This window comes from Dasypus novemcinctus, chromosome 19 (genome assembly GCF_030445035.2).
Source record: "Dasypus novemcinctus isolate mDasNov1 chromosome 19, mDasNov1.1.hap2, whole genome shotgun sequence".
NCBI classification, from domain to species: Eukaryota; Metazoa; Chordata; class Mammalia; order Cingulata; family Dasypodidae; genus Dasypus; species Dasypus novemcinctus.
This window is the reverse complement of record NC_080691.1, coordinates 10,048,666-10,059,770: the sequence shown is the minus strand read 5'-3', so window position 1 is coordinate 10,059,770 and position 11,105 is coordinate 10,048,666. Positions and strand designations below refer to the sequence as shown.

Here is an 11,105-nt window from a genome sequence, read left to right as displayed (position 1 = left end):
TACTGGTAGTAAAGCTATGTCCAAATTTGTGACCCTCTGGGTTCTCGTTTGTCTGTGTGTAAGATGCTCTACTGAGTCATGTTCTTCCCATGAGCAGTGTTCAAAAACACTCGACAGTCTCTCCTCTAAGGCTTACAGCGTGCAATTGCTGGTGTTTACCACATAGAGGCGGAGAAGAGCCACATCTGGGTGATGTTCATTGAATCACCTGGAGGCCAAAAGTAAAGGTAGAGCACGCTAGAAACAGTCACGTCGGAGGAGGAAAAGTGGGAAGGAATGAGAGCGACTTTCAGCTTCTGCTGTGTGCAGGTCAGTGTTCAAAGAGTCACTGTTAACAGGCACAGCCAATGGTTATAACACATTGAAATATTATGTATAAATTGTGAGCATGCTCTCTCAACTCATAAAACACTCGAGGCAATAGCTTAGAGTTACTTCTAGGTCCTTAGCGTGCATGCCCAGCAGATGTTTGCTAGTTTCCTTGTGATCATCAGACAAAACTTCAGAATAAGTTCACCCAACAATTGAAAGGAGCTATGGGTTACTTTAGACCTGCCCAGGGTTTCAATGACCCATCGAGTGTGTCTCAGCTGGAGCAATCCCTCCCTGCCAGGTGATGTTGGGCATAGTCTGGAGACATTTTTGGTTGTCCCACCTGGGAGGAGATCTGCCGACATCCACCGAGTACAGGCCAGGCCGCTGCTGGATACAGCCACAGGAGAGAAACCCTCATCGAGGCGAACGCCTCTCAAACCAGTGGGCGCTGCATCCCGTCTCTGCCCTGATTTTCTGGTTCAGTTGTTGCCATGGAGACCAGGTGAAGCCCGCCAGGAAATTCAGTGGATGTGCTTAAGTTTCAAGGTCAGGGTTAGAACAAAAGAAAATAAATGCAGCTGCAGTGGCAAAACTAGCAAACTGGGTTCTGCTGCTGTTAGCTTATCATCCGTCACCCTCGAGCAGAGAAATTCGGTGTTGTCAACGACAAAGTCCATTCTGGAAACCCAGTCCAGAGAACCAATTTTTTTTTCCTTCTTACCCAGGATCAAAGAGGACACTATAGTAAGAGCTGCCTGCAAAGGCTGTTCTGAAAGCTCAGTCTTCACAACGGAGGATATTTCAGGGCCCAGGCAACACAGCGTGAAAATGGCTTTTGTAAATCCAGAAAGATCTAGAGAGTTTGCTTATTTGCAAAGAGATATTGCTTGTCATTTATTACTGTGGTAAAAGTGACACTGAAACCGTCACCTTGAATGTTTTTTATCCTGTCGGGTTTCAACACCTTTCTTGTTGCACTTCCTTGTTGCTTTTGAGGGCGCGTTGATACTTGATGTTGATCTTCTGGTCAATGCTCGGGAGAACAGCAGAGCGTGGTCATTTTCAAGGCGTTGATGCTCTCGTAATGCGCGGATGGGACAAGGGCGATATCATCTGCTCAGGGCACCGGAGAGAGTCGGGTTTCCAAAGATGATCCATCTCCATTTATTTTCATCCTTCTCCTTCTTTCTTTATCTCTGCGTGCTTGAAAGCTAATGCCGAGGTCACCTCTCATCTGTCATTGGAACTTGAGCCAGTGGGCGGTGTCGGGCTAACGCTCAACAAGGATCGCTGGCCATCAGAACACAGTGCGCTCCAGGTATGTTTGCAAATTCCAGTTCTGTTGTTTTAAGCTCTGGCACCATTTCAAAGATGACACAGGGCTGAGGGTACAAAGAGATCATCACATTTTAGGAGCCAATTCGCGATAGGCCTGAAGAACCTCAAAAATGTATTCGCCTGTGAATCCATAGGTCACGACTAAGAATGTAACCTAAAGAAAGAGCTGGAACGAGGGATTTGCCATTCTCAGCTCAAAGAGGGGTGCCTCAGGCCCTGAGACAGTGGCACCCTTCAGTCTTGGCCACCATCACCTGTTCATAGCTGAGAACGTGTCCTGCTTTTGTCCTAGGCCAGGCATGCGCAGAACATTTGTGGCACTGGGGAAATGAGATGCTCTCTTTACAACCAAACGTCTTGCTGGAAGGACGGGAGCCTGGAACTGGGGCCACTGTGTGGAAAGGCCACAGCTCAGCATCACACCATCATGGAAACAGTAACCCCAGAGCGCGGGAGCACAGGATGCACACCCCACCCCACTTGCAGCCAGGATGGGGCTCACCGAGGGCACCTGCTGTGTTCACCACTGCCTCCGTGCAACCAACAGCGACGTGAGGGAGGAGCTCGGGAATGTTCGCAGAACAAAGAAACCAGGAGAAAGAAATCTCGATGAGATCACTTCAACCATGCACGAGATCATTTCTAAAGCCACATAATCCTGGATTTCTCAGTCACGAGATTCAATAAATGTGTGTGTGTGTTTGCCTGTGTAAGTCTTTTGGATTTGGGTTTATGACAGTCAAACATTTTTAATAGAAATGGTGCCTGCAAAGAGGCATGTCCACAGATGCTCATCCCAGATTTGCTCTGTAATGTATATACTTCAGGTTTTACTAGCTGAGGCATGTCCACAGATGCTCATCCCAGATTTGCTCTGTAATGTATATGCTTCAGGTTTTACTAGTTGGGGAGGACAAAGCTGATCCCACTTAGAAATGCTCTGAGGAGCACAGGGCTGCAGTCTTGTCTACTGGGCCCACCCCCCATTCTCCCCAAACCCCTAACAGGGCTTAGAAAGTCCTCTGCAGCTCCTTTCAGGTCCCACGAGTGTGTTTTGACCCAGGTCCGGGGATCACTGGGCCCCATCTCTCATGGGACAGTAGTTCCCAGCCCCAATGTCCACACCCTACGAGCTGTGAGTGTTTGTCCCCTAAGAGGCAGTCCAGGGATGCAGCTGTCAATTGAAAGAAAGCCAGAGGATAATCTAGGGACCAAATAACATGAACTCGGTGGTGGATGAGGATTGCGGTTAACAGGACAAATACAAGAACGTACTTCTATGAGCTAGAACAAAGGTGTGCCACTATTACAAGGTGGTAAGGATATAGTGACACATGGGAAAAAACAATGTAACTGTGGACTGTAGTTAGCAGCAATATATTAATATTCTTGCATCAGTGTCAAAGAAGGTATTATATCAACGCTAAGGGTCAATAATAGGGGGAATGGGACTTTTTCTTTTGACCTAAGGAAAATGTTCAGTGGTTTACTGAGGCAATGACTGCACAACTCTGTGCTGAAAGTGAGAGCCACTGAGTGTGCGCTTTGGATGGAATGGACACGGCATGGGGCTGTTGACCACAGTGCACCAGGTGGTGGAAGGTGGACTGTGGACTGGACTTGGAGCAGTTCAAATACAAGTGTCCTCTCACGAACTATAATATGTACAATACTAACACACAGTATCAATAATAGGGGTGTGTGGAATAAACATCCAAATGTATATTTGAAAGAACATGATCAGACTATTACCTTTAACTAGGCTGATTATATTCTTTCATAATCTGTAACAAAGGTTTCACAACAACGTAAGGTTTTGGTGGAGGGGTGATGACCTGGAATTCTGCACATTTTGCAGGACTGTTTTGTAAGCTCACTACTTCTCTAATAAAATGAAGAGAAAGTATCAAATGATATACTTTCAATGTGTGCAGTATGCTATATATCAATTACATCTTTTTTTGTCTTTGAAGAGGTACAGGAGATTGAACCTGGGACTTCATTCAGGCAAAGCAGTTGTTCAACCATTGAGCTTCACCCACCCCACTCAATTACATCTTAGTAAAGCTGTTTAACAAAGTCAGAAACACTTGTGCACAGTTTCTTTGCCACTTCTCTCATTTAGTAAGGTGGAAATGATAAAATAGTGTTTGCAGCTAGCGATCAGAGTTAACGGGAAGTCCAGGGTTTCCCAGCTTCGATCATTTCTTTTCACATTTTTTGTCTGGGGCATGTCTGTTTCCTTCCTGAGTCCAAGGGTTGAAATCCGTGCTGCCTGTGGAAGGCACATTACCACTGTACTACCAAATTTAGCAGCTGAATCAGCAGCAGTAGCTCTGAAATCATAGTCTTCTGTGCTGATTATATGTTCTCTTAATACACATTAAAATAAATTCCTATTGTTTCAAAGTTCTCTCTATTTTCTAAAACCACCTTTTGTATCACCAGTTTTATACACACTGTAGGGAAGACTGTTGGAGCTAAACATCTTTCTACTTCCCAAAGGCATTTTTCCATAAACCACCCTAAATGTAAAGCCTTCCCCTGCACAAGTCTTCAGAGGGGACACTGTTGGTATTTGGTCAATAAAGGTCTTTGTGGAGAAGGATCATCCCAGGATTCAGCATCTCCAGCAGAGTCCTGGTGGCAGCCAAGGATGACCACCTGCATCCCCTACAGAGGGCACTGCTCCAACTGAGACCCCCCCACTGGGGGCCTCCATCTCATGCTGCTTTCTTTTCTGCCTCACCTGTTATATTTGTGCCAAATTTGGTGGTAATTTCAAATTTGCATCTTCATTTCCATCTTTTAAAGGGTCCCATAGGAGGCTGTGCCTGCTAGCTTATGAACCCCTTTGCCATCTGTGTGCTTCTAAAACTCTTTCTAAAATGACCTAGACCTCCTTGCTGGTAGAATTCTACTTTGCAGCTGTCCATGAGAGGCATGGGAACACAAAAGGTAGGAGACGAGGAGGGGCTCTGTTGGCCCCATTGGTGGATGGCGAGGGGGAAGGTTCTCCAGCAGCTTCGCGGCTTCCTCCTGAGAACCAGCCCCTTGGATGCTGCGGGCAGGGCTTCCAGCTGCCTGCTTAGGCCTTCCCACGGTGGGTGAGCCTTCAATTTCCCTTTCAAAACAATTCCTACTGAAAGCTCCTAGTGGCTTCAGGCTTATTGGCCACACCCTACTGAGTACACAAGTTTTGATTTGTTTTATTTTGATTATAATTTATACATGGCCTGTGTGCCTGAGGAATTGAGCAGATGCTTAGACTGGATAGCATAAGATAAATTCCTTTCCTAGAATCCCAAATTGCATCATCATGAAAAGATTTCATATCAGGTGTTTCTTACTTACTTTGTAGCTCTCTATTGCCCCCATGCAAAGCAAATGCAAGGGATTGATGAAAGGCAAGGTCAATACATGAGAGATCTGCTACTGCCTATTGATGATGCCCCAGGAAATTGCCCCTTCTCCTGTGAACACGCCCTTGAACTAGACACACTCACTCTCATGATGTGTGTGAACTAGATACAATCTCTCTCCAAATCCTTTTACTGGCCTTTGGCTGCAGACAAATAAGTAAGTTCATTCACATCCATGTCAGTAACTCAGCCACATTTAAATTGAATCAATTAATTTAATTAGATCACCATGCATGCTATAATTTGGCAGTGATGGCACTCAGAATGAGGTGGTTAAATTAATCTTTGGATGGTAGGAATGAAATATACAGGTTCAGGGAGAATCCACACCTAATTCCCTGATTGGCTGAGGATTATCAGACATAAATTTGATTGGACAACATCATGGCCAAAACCTCTAAAGAGAGGCTAAGTGGGCTAACGTAAGATGACAGTGAAAACATTTCCCATCTGATGGAGATTCTGGGTAAAATGTCCCCAGATTCTGTTTGGCTTCCCCAATTTTGAAGGACATTCAATGTTCTTTTTAAGTATAGCAAATCTTTGGTTCCTCACCTGTCCAGAATATTGGAATAAAAAGAATCTTCTAAGTGGAAATACCTCGAACATTTTCTAAAGCTCATGCACCAAAAAAAACTTGTTTTGTACATAAGTATTCCAAGTTTGGTTATTTGGTTTCTGAGGCCCCAACAGATAAGAAGTCATGAATTATGAAATGAAGCAGAGCAATGTCGATAAAATGACAATGATCAATAAGGAAAGATACTGGAAAGAAAACACATAAAACACAAGCAGGTGAAGGTGAAAACCTTACAAGTTTAAACCAGTAAGTGTGGAAACAAGGTTCTATAGACTTGAGTAGGTCCCGCATGTGCCTCTACATCTCACCTCCATGCCAATATTGATTGTTGGTGATTACGATATTCAGACATCCGAGGAGATTAAGTAATAACTAGTGGAGTTGGTGCAATACAGTTACGTGTCTGCAGATGAACTTTACTCCATACATAGCAGTAAACTTGAGGGCAGCTGTTAACATGTGCCAGGCACAATTACAAGTGTTATGATGGTGCCCATTGTCCGATGAGGAAACCCAAGCTTAGATGATTCAACCAACTTGCCCCAAATCACAAAGCTAGTAAGTGATGGAGTGTGGTTCTAAACTCCAGCTGCCAAGCTCCAGCCCCTGCTGTCAACACTACCACCCATGAGTCATTAAGAAGGTTCCAGAGAGCCAGTACCTTTACTCTAGTTAAGAAATAAATCCCACTTCTATGAAGACTTAAGTTATTGGTACTACAGGGTTCATCTTGAAAAGGAAATGAGCAAGTGCAGCTCCTTGGGCTGTCCTCATTAAATATTAGCATTAGGGAACTGATTTTAAACTTTCTTATAGGAATAGGTGTGGGAAACACAATTAAGGAAGAAACCCTTCAGATGGACTAAAATGATAGAAACAGAGGCCAGATATACCCACCTCAGTTTCAAAACACTTGTCTGTATGTTCTTGCCTGCCCATATATATTCTTTTCTTAATGACGGGTAGTCTTGCAAGCCCATCAGATTCCTTGGGAAAGAGTACACACATGCCCTTGATAATGTAGCAAGGACAGGGAAAATAATTTGGGCTTCCAGTTACAGATAATTGCCAGGTTGTGTAGAATAGAAATTCTGGGCTATCTGGTCAAAGAAAATCAGATTTGATCCCTGGCACTACCTTTTAAAGCCTTCTGACTTTGTATAATTTAATTCCTTGTATCCTTATAAAAATAGGGAAATAACAGAACCTGCCACATCGAGTCATGGGGAAGATTAAATGGATTTATCCCTGTGCAGGTCCTAAAACATAGGTGGCTGCAAACTCTTCTCACCAGGTAGTAAATATTTTCAGCTTTGTGCACCATGCAGTCTCCCTCGCAACTCCTCAGCTCTGCCCTCGTGGTGTGAGCAGCCAGACACTGGGGTGTCTGCTGTCCAAGAAAGTGCTCATGGTAAAAACAGACTGCGATCCAGGTTTGGCCAAGGGCTATTTGCTGACCCCTGCTCTAGATAAATGTTAGCTCTTATTATTACCCTACAAGAAAATGACCAGACCTCTGGAAAGTACCATGCCCAGTGTCTGGCCCTTGGAAGTTTTGACGCATGGGACAAAATGAGGCAAACACTTTTATATGTGACCTCTAAAATCACATATCTCCTAGTGGAGACAAAACTTAGGACCCTCTGGCCTTGGTTCTTAGGTTTCATTGAGGAAGGTGAAAAGAGATAACTGAGCTACGAAGCGGTTACGGACTAGAATGGAGATAAGGAGGATGAAGTAGTTTTGTTCTATTTCTGAGACATGTAGTTCAAAACAGGATACACAGAAAGGCATTATCTCTCCCTCTGTGGATTTATCTGACCTTAAAATATCTCTTTTAACATGCTGCAGATCCTTTTCTTTTTTTAACAAATCAATTTTATTGATACATATTAATAAAGGATAAAATCCACCCAAAATATACAATCAGTGGTATTTGGTGTAATCACATAGTTGTGCATTCATCACTTCAATCATTTCTAGAGTATTTTCATTATTCGAGTAATAATAAAATAATAATAATAAACAAAACCAAACAAACAAATCTCATCACCTCTCAATCTCTCTATGCTTCCCCTGCTGTACATAGCTGCTATTTTGTGTCCTTCTGTCTAGTTACTTATATTTATATTTTGTAAAAACAATCTTATATATGCAATATCACCCATATTCCTATTTTACATGAGGTTTCACTATCTGATACAGTCCCATGTTATGTTTTTCAGCTTTCCTTCTAGTAATATAAATGACCTTAGACTTTCCCGTTCAACCACTGTCATACCCATACGATAGCTCTGCTACTCACAAACACCATGATGTGCTCCCACCATTACCATTCATTTCCAAAGATTTACAAACAAGCTTTTAACCAATTATACATCATTAACCATTGCTTTCCATTCTCTACCCCTATTCTATTTTCTGGTGACCTGTATTCTAATTATTAAGTCCATGAGTTTACACAATATATTTAGTTCATAATAGTGCATTCATACTGTATTTGTCCTTTTGCGTCTGGCTTACTTCACTCAACATATAGTGTCCTCCAGTTCATCCATGTTGCCATATGCATCACGACTTCATTTCTACTTATAACTGCATAATATTGCATCATGTATATATACCACAGTTTGTATATCCATTCATTAGTTGCTGGACATTGAGTTGTTTCCATCTTTTGGCAATCATGAGTAATACCAGTATGAACTTTGGAGTGCAGATGTCTGTTCATGTCACTCCTTTCAGTTTCTGGGTATTGCCAGGTCACAACTTCCTTGGGAACTGCCAAACAGTCCTCCATAGTGGCTGCACCATTCTCCATTCCCATCAACGATGAATAAATGTTCCTATCTCTCCACCTCCTCGCCAACATTTACACTTTTCCAACTTTTTATTAGTGACCATTCTGATAGTGTGAAATGATATCTCATTTCAACTTTGATTGCTTTTCCTTAATCGCTGGTGACATTGAGCATATTTTCATTTGTATTTCTTTTTGGACAATTATCTTTTCAAGTCTTCTGTCCATTTTTCAATCAGGTGGTTTGTCTTTTTATTGTTGAGTTGTATGATCTCTTCATATATCATGGATACGAAACTCTGATTGGATATGGGCTTGCCAAATATTTTTTCCATTCAGTTGGCCACCTTTTTGTCCTTTTGGCAAAGTCCTTTGAGATGCAAAAGTGTTTAATTTTGAGGAAGTCCCATGTATCTATTTTTCCTTTTGTTACTCATGCTTTGGTTGTACGATTTAAGAAACCACCGCCTACTACAAGATCTTCAAGATGTTTTCCTACATTTTCTTCTAGGAGTTTAATCGTTGTTGCTTTTATATTTAGGTCTTCAATCCATTTTGAGTTAATTTTGTATAAGGTGTGAGATAGGGATCCTCTTTCTTACTTTTGGATATGGATATCCAGTTCTCCTAGCACCATTTGTTGAATAGACTGTTCTGGTCTAGCTGGGTGGGTTTAACAGCCTTGTCAAAAATCACTTGACTGTAGATGTGAGGGTCTACTTCTGAGTTCTTGATTCAGTTCCATTGGTCAGTCTATCTGTCTTCATGCCAGTACTATGCTGTTTTTACCACTGTATCTAAGTAATATGCTTTAAAGTCAGGAAGTGAGAGTCCTCCAAATTTGTTCTTCATTTTGAGATATTTTTGGCTCCTCAAGGTCCCTTACCTTTCCAAATAAATTTAATTATTGGTGTTTCCATTTCTGCAAAAAGGCTGCTGGGATTTTTATTAGGATTGCATTGGATCTGTAAATCTCTTTGAGTAGAATTGACATTTTAATGATATTTAGTCTTCCAATTCATGAACCAAGAATGTCCTTCCATTTATTTACTTTCTTTTAGCAATGTTTTGCAGTTTTCTGAATACAGAGTCTTTATATCCTTAGTTAGGTTTATTCCTAAATATTTGATTTTTTTAGTTGCTATTATAAATGGGATTTTTTTTCTGATATCCTCCTCAGATTGCACATCAGTAGTGTATAGAAAGGCTATTGATTTCTGCATATTAATCTTGTATCCTGCCACTTTGCTGAACTCATCTATTAATTCTAGTAGCTTTGTTGTGGATTTTTCAGGATTTTCTAGATACAGGATCATAGCATCAGCAAGTAGTGGTTGTTTTACTTCTTTCTTTCTTATTCGAGTGCCTTTTATTTCTTTATCTATCCTAATCACTCTACCTAGAACTTCTAGCAAAATATGGAATAAAAATGGTGACATCCTTGTCTTGTACCTAATCTCAGTGGGAAAGCTTTCAGTCTTTCACTGTTGAGTACAATGCTAGCTGTCGATTTTTCATATATGCACTTCACATGTTGAGAATGTTTCCCTCTGCTCATATCTTTTAGATAGTTTGGTGGAGTGTTTTTATCAAGAAAAGATGCTGTATTTTGTCAAATGCCTTTTCTGCATCAATCGAGAGAATCATGTGATTTCTCCAATTTATCAATGCAGTTTATTATATTAATTGATTTTCTTGTGTTGAAACACCCTTGCATACCTGGGATAAAACCCACTTGACGAAGGTATATAATTCTTTTAATGTGCTTTGGGATTCAGTTTGCAAGTTTTTGTTGAGAATTCTTGTATTTATATTCATTAAAGATATTGGTCTGCAATTTTATTTTTTCATAGTATCTTCACCTGGTTTTGGTATTAGGGTGATGTGGGCTTCATGGAATGAATTTGGTAGCATTCTTTCCTGTTCAATATTTTGAAAGAGCTTCAGAAAGACTGGCATTCAATCATCTTTGAGTGGTTGGTAGAATTCACCTGTGAAACCATCTGGACCCAGTCTTTTCATCGTTGGACGGTTTCTGATGACTGTTTCAATCTCTTCACTTGTCATTGGTTTGTTGAGGTCTTCTATTTCTTCTAGGGTCAATGTAGGTTGTTCGTGTGTTTCTAGGAGTTTGTCCCTTTCAACTATGTTTCTAGTTCATTGGTGTACAGTTGTTCATAGTATCCCTTTACTATCTCTCATTTCTGCAAGGTCAATAATAATGTCCCCCTCATTTCTGATTTTATTTATTTGCCTCTTATCTCTTTTTTTCTTTGTCTGCCTAGCTAAGGATTTGTCAATTTTTAAAAATCTTTTCAAAGAACCAACTTTTGATTTTATTGCTTCTTGTGGGAGGAAGGGCGCCCGGCTTGCCACAGTAGCAAACAGTGCGGCAAGGGGTGATACCGCCTCTGCCCACTGGGCCTAGATAAGGTGACCACGCCTGACTAGGCCTTTGCTGCTAGCAGCTGGCCGGTGCTGCCCTCCCCCTTTTTATCTCCCGCCTAGCCCAACATCCGGCCAGCTCTCACTCCCCCTTTTCCCTCCCCTATTCCAAACCTCTCAGCCAGCCTCTGCCTAGCAACCGCTTACAATCACCTATCAGGAAGCAGTACCCGCCCGCACCTATCAAATCCCTCCACGCAGTCCC

At 41.8% G+C, this 11,105-nt stretch overlaps 1 long non-coding RNA gene across 1 annotated transcript; it reads left to right on the top strand.

Moving 5' to 3' along the window:
- Positions 1–213: 213 nt before the first annotated feature.
- LOC131274549 (uncharacterized) lies at positions 214–2,355 on the top strand. Its single transcript, XR_009181777.2, has 3 exons — positions 214–309; positions 1,527–1,633; positions 1,946–2,355. It is a non-coding gene; the product is annotated as an uncharacterized lncRNA (long non-coding RNA).
- The last annotated feature ends 8,750 nt before the right edge of the window (positions 2,356–11,105 follow it).